The following is a 7,412-nucleotide window of genomic DNA, read 5'->3' as shown; positions in this document are numbered from 1 at the left end:
TGGGGTCACACTGATAGGAGGTTAACGCCTTGCCACAAGGCACGTGTTGGTAGCCACTGGATCCAGTGACTGTTGTCTCCATCATGGCTAGTATCTGCTCCTCTGTGGGGCACAGGAAGCCCAAGATGCTGTAAGGATCTTGCTAGGAAGGGGTATGAGCTGCAGCTGGAGTCTCGTTCTGTAGCTGCTATGAGCTCAGTCTCCCAGAATTAGAAAAAAACTTAAATCACTGTCTCACTTCTGCAGTTTGTGAGCCGAGCAGCTTGCTTCTCACAGGGGAATCGCTCCTTCCTGGGGAAGGTGCCATCCCTTTGGCAGGAGGACTTCGTGCATACCGCTTTTTGCAGTCACCTGAGGGCCTGAGCAGCTTGGGGCACAGCCCTACAATAGGGCTGCGATCAGGGAGGAAAGTTTGAGCCACCAGGGCTGTCAGCCGCCTTCCCCAGCCCGACCCTAGCGAGGCAGGAGCAGCCCCCCCATATCCCACGGGGCTTTCATGAGGGAACCCCTGCCTCTCCGCGGGACCCCTACGCCTGGGGACCGTGACAGGACGGAGGGGAGGAGCGGGGCGGGCAGGGGAGGGGGCTGAAGGCTGTTTTTTCCCCCGCTATTGGCGGCAATGCGGTAACGGGGGGGCTGTGGGGGGCTGGGCCGGAGCTGCTGGGCCGGGCCCGCTCCGCGCCCACAGCGGCAGCGCTGGGGGGGGCCGCGCCGCGCAGCCCCCGCCGCCAGCCCGGGCTGAGCGGGGCCATGCGGGCAGCGGCGCCGGCTGCAGGTAGGAGCCGGGGGAGGACGAGGAGGAGGACGAGGACGAGGAGGAGAGGGGGGACCCCAGGGGAGAGCCCGGAGGGGGGGAGCCAGCCCCTCGCCCCGCTGCGGGCGGCCCCGGCACCCCGCACGCCCCCGTTGGGCTCGGCCCCGCAACGCCCAAACGTGTTTCGCTGCCCTTCTCTCTCTCTCTTTTTTTTTTATTTGTTTTTATTTTCTCCGCGCCTTCTCGGCAGGCAGGTGACCAGCCAGGCGGGCTCGCAGCCGATCAGGCAGAAGCCGGGGGCTGGCGAGGCAGGGCGGTGCGGGACGTGCCCGCCTCGGGTGGCCGGGGGCTCCCGGCTCGGGGCGAGACCCGGCGTGAGGGCAGCGGGCTCCTGCCGCTCCCCGGGGGGCGATGATGGCCTTCGGCGGCGGTAAAGTAAAGCTTACGGCTCCGAAGTGAGACGGGGGAGGGCTGGAGAGGGGCTGCTCGCTGGGGCTGCGAATTGAAACGCCGTGCTCCCAGAGCGGCCGCCTCGGAGGAGGGGATGGGGCTGCCCTGCCCGAGCATCCTGACCAGGTAGGTCTTCGGGGGGAGGTTTTAGCCCAGCTGCTGTGGTAATGCCGGTGTTAAACGAGCGCAAATTGAAGCGAATGGGCTTTTTTTTTTTTTTTTTTTTTTTTTTTTTTTTTTTTTTTTTTCAGCGGCCACAAGTTGTTTCTGAGCTACATTTCTTTTTATGACTGGAGAGGCTTTTGCACTGCAGTATTACAATACAGCCATATTAAAGAGGTCCTTGGAGCAAATAACCCTCTGACGCTGCGGCTCCGCGGTCGGAGACTTGGTAGTTCTGTGGGAAGTCATTATGTTGGATTTAGGCAAATCAGAGCTGAACTGGCTGTGTCCTCTTAATTGTGGTATTAAACTGCTTGTAAATATTCATGTGATTGGTAAGTCTCAGCCAAAAAATCTAAAAAACCTGCAACAGCAAAAAACAACCACAAAACACCTGAGGCTTTGATCTGTATTAAATCATTATTTTTTTTAACAGGTTATTCAGGGTTTTTCTTTATTTTTAATTGGAAATGAGTTTATTTATTTATTTTACTTAGTTAAGGAAATACATTCAAGCAGAGTGCAGTTTCTGTTCTGGTGCTGAGCAGTGCTACACGGTACATTTTCTTCTGTGTGTGGTTAACTGTCTGATGTTATGAGGGGTGAAGGCAAGGAAAACTAGAGATGAAAGAGAAATACCATCTGAGGCTGGTGGTATTAGCATATTGGATAATGATGGTTTTTTTCCAAGAACCCCAACAAATGTAGATGGCTTCTGTGGGACGTAATGCTGAAAGCACAGACGAGGTCGGTGCGTATCCTTCAGCGATCTCGCACCAAATTCAGTGGTGTACTTGGAAGGAGTGAAGAGCAGACATGCAACTAAGCTGCTTACCTTCTAGTGTCAATATTTGGCACTAAAAAATTAATTTGGAGTGGAAGACAAGCAGGTTGCTTACTTCACTCTAGCTGCAGCTCTTACTTCATTACTGCTTTTTGTTTGCTTTAGTAAACAAACATGTATCTCTTAAAATTGAATTCAATGTATAAACTGCCTGAAGCAGAGAAGAGAGAGAGGACTGTTTGCTCTAAGTAAGAAATAACCCCCTGAAATACCATACCACTTACTGGCTGACGTGCAGCATTGGTCTGACGGCTTCAGCAGTGCTCCGAGCACCCTTGTCACGGGTGGGAGCGTGGGGGTGCTTGGGGTGACTGGCAGGGTGACGCTTGCTTGACTGGCAGATGCTTATTGCAGTGGCACATGATGCTGTCTAATTTTGCCTCTGTAATGATTTCCTCCAGCGAGCTGACAGAGAATTAAAATGTTTACAGTCAGGTTTTGGAAGGGTTCATCAGGATGCAGAGGGGAAGGAGGTAAATCCTTCTGTTCTTAGGTTTCTCTAATCCAAAGCTTCTGTTCATGTAGACATGGTAGTTTTTTATTGATTGTTGTGGTAGTGACTGTTGTGTTATAGAGCATGGTAATTCTAACATTTCCACTCCAGCTAGAATAGTCCTGGGGGTGGGCTGGGAAGGAAGGAGGCACTGAAAGAGTCATCCTACTCCAGTCCTTTTTCAGGATGCTCGTGAAGCTGAGCCCGTTGATGAGCAGCTATACACTTTTGCAATTAAATTGTGATGAAAGGACTAATCTTTCAATCCTGCATTCACTGTAGAAATGCCAGGTAATCTTCAGTACTACTTATCGTAAGGATACATGCTCTGGTGTCCTCCAGCTCAACCCATTTCTCCAGTGGGAGAAGCTGTGGGAGGAGATGAGAGAAGGTTGATGATGGGTGTCATTTCCCCTGTTGATATCAGCAAAAGGAGATGAGCTGGATTCAAGACTGATACTCGGAATGACAGAACATGAGCTGCAGGAAATTGAGTCAGTCGCTTTTGATGATCAGCTCTCACCTTACCAACCTCTTATGTGTGCTGTAGATCTGGAACGTAGTCTGTGCGTCTTTAAGCATCTGATTCTGACATAAAATTCCTTTGCAGATCCAACTGTACTCATCAGATGAACCTAAGTCTGGCTTGCTACTGATACCCATCCTCTGTTACCAACATTTAATTTCACTGCTCAGTTCTGTACCTTAATAATGCATTTGCACTGAAGTAGGATGCCTTGGAGGTCCCGCATCGCCTCCGTCCACACCTCCTGTAGGGGTGTAAGCATGATGCTGCAGCTAACCCAACGTGAAGCTGGCAGATGTAGATGCTTTCACAGTGACCCCTATTAAGTGAGTTCACTGTTTACAAGGGGGGAATGGAGGAGGGTTACAATACTCATGAGGAAATACCAAAATAATTATATTTTCTGTGTTTCTTCTTCCCCTGATGGTAGTCTGCCTTCGATTGCTCTCTCTCAGACTTTTAGTGATGTCCTTGTACTATCAGAGCTTTAAAGCATGAAGTAGGTGGCGTGTTTGTGGTTTTATGCTTTACCAGGCATGCAGAAGCAGGCTGGAAATGAAAACAAGCTATTTTCAACTGTTGATTATAGTTCTTGGAAGAGGGAATGAAAGGTGTTCTTCTGAGTAACCTGGAAGGCAGATGGAAATGACCCCTTAAACAGTGTCTATAAAACAACATTTTGGTTGAAATGGTTCTATTACAAGAAATGCAGAGGGTGAAAAACCTAAGCAATCTTGACAATCATTTTGGGATTGTTCTACAAGAAGATCAAAGGCTTGCCAGATTTTGCTTTTATGCACATAAATCACCTTTGTTCCTCCTGTTCCATAAAATGCATGGGGTCAGGATGTCTCAGTTTGCCTCCACAGTATCACAGGTACTCACAGTAGAGTATACATGACGAATACCAGGAGATTGGTGTTACACAGGACTTCAATTTTCATTGATATGCCAAATTAGAGACCTCCAAAATTCTCTCAAAATAGCATGAAGATTGTGCGAGCCAGTTAAAAGCAAGAGCGTGTGTTGATATTCCTCTTGTTTATCTGCAGATTGATGCATTCAACTGCAGCTTCTTTGATTCTTGCAGCATTTAAACATGACTGACTCGGTGGAAAAATACTGTATGAATGTTTACTCTTATTTTAACGTGGCAGAGTTCTGTTGAAGTCAGAGCAACTGCTACTACCTCAGCTGCGGATATGGCCCATCAAAGGGCTGTGCTCATTTGCAGGAGGCTGGCTTTGCTACCATTATGTGTGCAGGGCAGTATTTTCGAAAAAAAAATCCTACCAACATCAGTGGGATTTCTCATTTGAAAAGTTAAATACTCCTTAGCGAGAGGTAAGAGTATTACTCTGCCTTGCAGAGCATTTTCTCTGACTAATGTACACAAAATGTATGTTGGGATTGCCCAGCACTGATAATTCACGCACCTCTGGAGTGGAATCCAGCAGCCATTCTGGGCTAGAAACATTACGCAGGAGGGGTTTTGGGAAGAGAAATGAAGAAAAACTAATCCAATTGAAACTGCAAGGGGAATTTAGGAAGCAGAATGCAATTATCCAAGTTGGATATTGGCCAGGACATGTTAGTTAACATTTTTACTCTTGCAGGAATTGTCATGGGATCTTTAATGACGATGAATGGTCAGGGCTCTGTTTTACATCTCATTTGAAAGCCACAGCTGAGGATGGAGTGAATGTTTTGCCTTCCTTCAGGATATTTTGCTGTGGTCAATGCGCCCAAGGCTCTCTGGACACACCTGCCTTGCAACTCTACGTGTTCAAGGGTTGCCTTCCTCTTGCTAAGCTGAAAGGAAATCCAGACACTCAGCATTATTTGATATTTCCTTTCTACTTCTCTGTCCTTCCACAAAAAGGGAGGTTAAGGTGCTCTTTTGCTGTCACTCCTCCCTTCCCTGGAATTTTGTCATGTCAGCAGTAATCTCTTTGCATGAATATTATTAATTGTAGGCGCTTCTAAGTGGTATCAGCCCCAGCTGTGGCGAGTGCTGTATGACACTGCACGCCTTTGTAACTCCCAGGTGGTCTTTGCAGGGGGTTGTGTCAACACATGGAAGTCACTGCAGTTGCTTGTTTCAGGACTAATACGGCATTAAATGAGCCCAGTTCTGATTTAGATTACTCCAGTCTTCCTTCAGAGAAGTTCCCCTTCAGCTCTAGTTGGATGTGGCACATTTCCCTCTACTTCCTCGAGCTCCGGTGTGCTTGCCCTCTGCCCTGTTTTCTGTCCTTAGTAAACCGAGGTGATGAATCTTACTGAGAAAAAAATGGTGTTTTGTGGTGGTTTTACCCTGCTGGGCAGCTGAGCTCCACCACAACCACTCTCTCACTCCCCCTCCTCAAAGAAAAAGAGGAGAAAATACGATGGGAAGGGCTCAGGGGTTGAGATAAGGATGGGGAGATCACTCACCAATTATCGTCACTGGCAGGACAGACTCGGTGTAGGGAGATTAATGTAATTTATTGCCTATTACTGACAGACTGGAGCAGTTGGAACTAAAAACAAACTAAAACCACCGTACCACGGGGTCCATCCATCCCCCAGGAGCAAACTGCTCCAGCACGGGTCCCCCACGGGCAGCAGCTCCCCCCAGACCCCCTGCTCCTGCGTGGGCTCCTCTCCACGGGCTGCAGCTCCGGCCCGGGGCCTGCTCCTGCAGGGGCTCTCCATGGGCCGCAGCCTCCTCCAGGCCTCATCCACCTGCTCCACCGGGGGCTCCTCCACGGGCTGCAGCGTGGAGATCTGCTCCGTGTGGGACCCGTGGACTGCAGGGGGACAGCCTGCTCCACCAGGGGCCTCTCCCTGCACAGGCCACGGGAACTGCTGCTGCCTGCCTGGAGCACCTCCTGCCCTCCTGCTGCACTCGCCTGGGGGGCTGCAGGGCTGGATCTTACCCCACTCTCCCAGCTGCTGTAGCACAATAGTTTTTTTCCCTTTCTTCAATCTGCTATCCCAGAGGCCCAGCCAGCATCGTTCATGGCCCAGCTCTGCCCAGCAGCAGGTCCCCTGGAGCTGGCTCTGCTCTGTCATGAGGCAGCTCCTGGGCTTCTCTCACAGAGGCCACCCCTGCAGCTCCCCCCGCTACCGAAACCTTGCCACATAGACCTAATCCATGTTTCAGGAGGAAGAAGTTGATGTTTAAAACTGTTCTTGTCTCTATAATCATGGCTGTCCATTTAGCTGTCTGAACTTCAGTCTTCTCGAATAAAAATAGCAACTCTTTCTGGTGAAAAGTAATTGTCCGGTTATGAATGTGTTTTAATGGCAGTGCCTTTGGATATTCAGGCTAGAAAAGGAGCAGGATGGCAGTATGCTGCAGGGGGAGAAGAGGCGTCAAGTTAATTTGGAGGTTCAGTGGTGCTGTATGAATTGTGTTTGAGTCAAGAAATGGCTCTGGAAATCTAGAGGATTGCTGTGTATCTGCTGGACTACCTCTGGTCCATTTATCAGAGTGCTTGCAGCTTATCTCAGAGGTCACGAAGCACTGGCAGATGCTGAGCGATAAAATTAGATATGCATCCAGACTATAATATATAATCTTATTCAACATAATGTGAAGAGCAATGTAATGGAGGATACTACTTTTTTTCTTTCCTGTTGGAAGATGTCCTGAGATTTTGCATGTGTTTCGGCTCCCAGGAAAATAAGGAGGCTTCTGAGTTATCCATCTCACTCATGTGCAACACAGATAATTAAAAGATAACTCTGAAAGGTTAATACTGTCCTTGTAGCAAAGATTTTCCTATTTCTGTAGAAGTAAAACTGTCATGACAACATCCATGTCAATAAAATTAAAATGCTTTTTCAAGGTCACCACTCAAAATATCCCTAATGTATAAAGTGATACATTTTGCATCCAAGGATTTCCTTTCTGTGTTTGCATACTCGTGGACAGTTTAGTTTGTTTTGTAGTCCTTGGAAGGATGGGTAAAGCCAGTGTCTGGGTCCATGTGTCCTGACCTTCTGGTTAAAAGAAAAGAATTGACTTCTCCAACCTGCATTATGCAGGCTTACGTTGAGTTTTCTGCAGAATCTGGGATTTCATGGCGTAGTTGGGTGTGCATTAGTGAGCCCAATCATTCTGCTGCTCTCTCTTGGAGCTGCTTTAGCATACAGGTGGGTATTAATTGCATCCATCTGCTCTTAGGCTGTGAAT

The 7,412-nt window shown here is 48.6% G+C and overlaps 1 protein-coding gene across 1 annotated transcript in view; it reads left to right on the top strand.

The window, feature by feature from the left end:
• The first annotated feature begins 672 nt into the window (after window positions 1–672).
• Window positions 673–7,412, top strand: part of DAB1 (DAB adaptor protein 1) — a 417,778-nt gene continuing 411,038 nt past the window's right edge. The window contains exon 1 of the mRNA XM_040565211.1: window positions 673–775. The gene's annotated coding sequence lies outside the window, so the exon portion shown is untranslated. The remainder of the gene's footprint in view (window positions 776–7,412) is intronic.

This window comes from Cygnus olor, chromosome 8, assembly GCF_009769625.2.
Source record: "Cygnus olor isolate bCygOlo1 chromosome 8, bCygOlo1.pri.v2, whole genome shotgun sequence".
Lineage (NCBI taxonomy): Eukaryota > Metazoa > Chordata > Aves > Anseriformes > Anatidae > Cygnus > Cygnus olor.
Note: the sequence above shows the minus strand (reverse complement) of the source record. Positions and strands in the feature narration are given on the sequence as shown.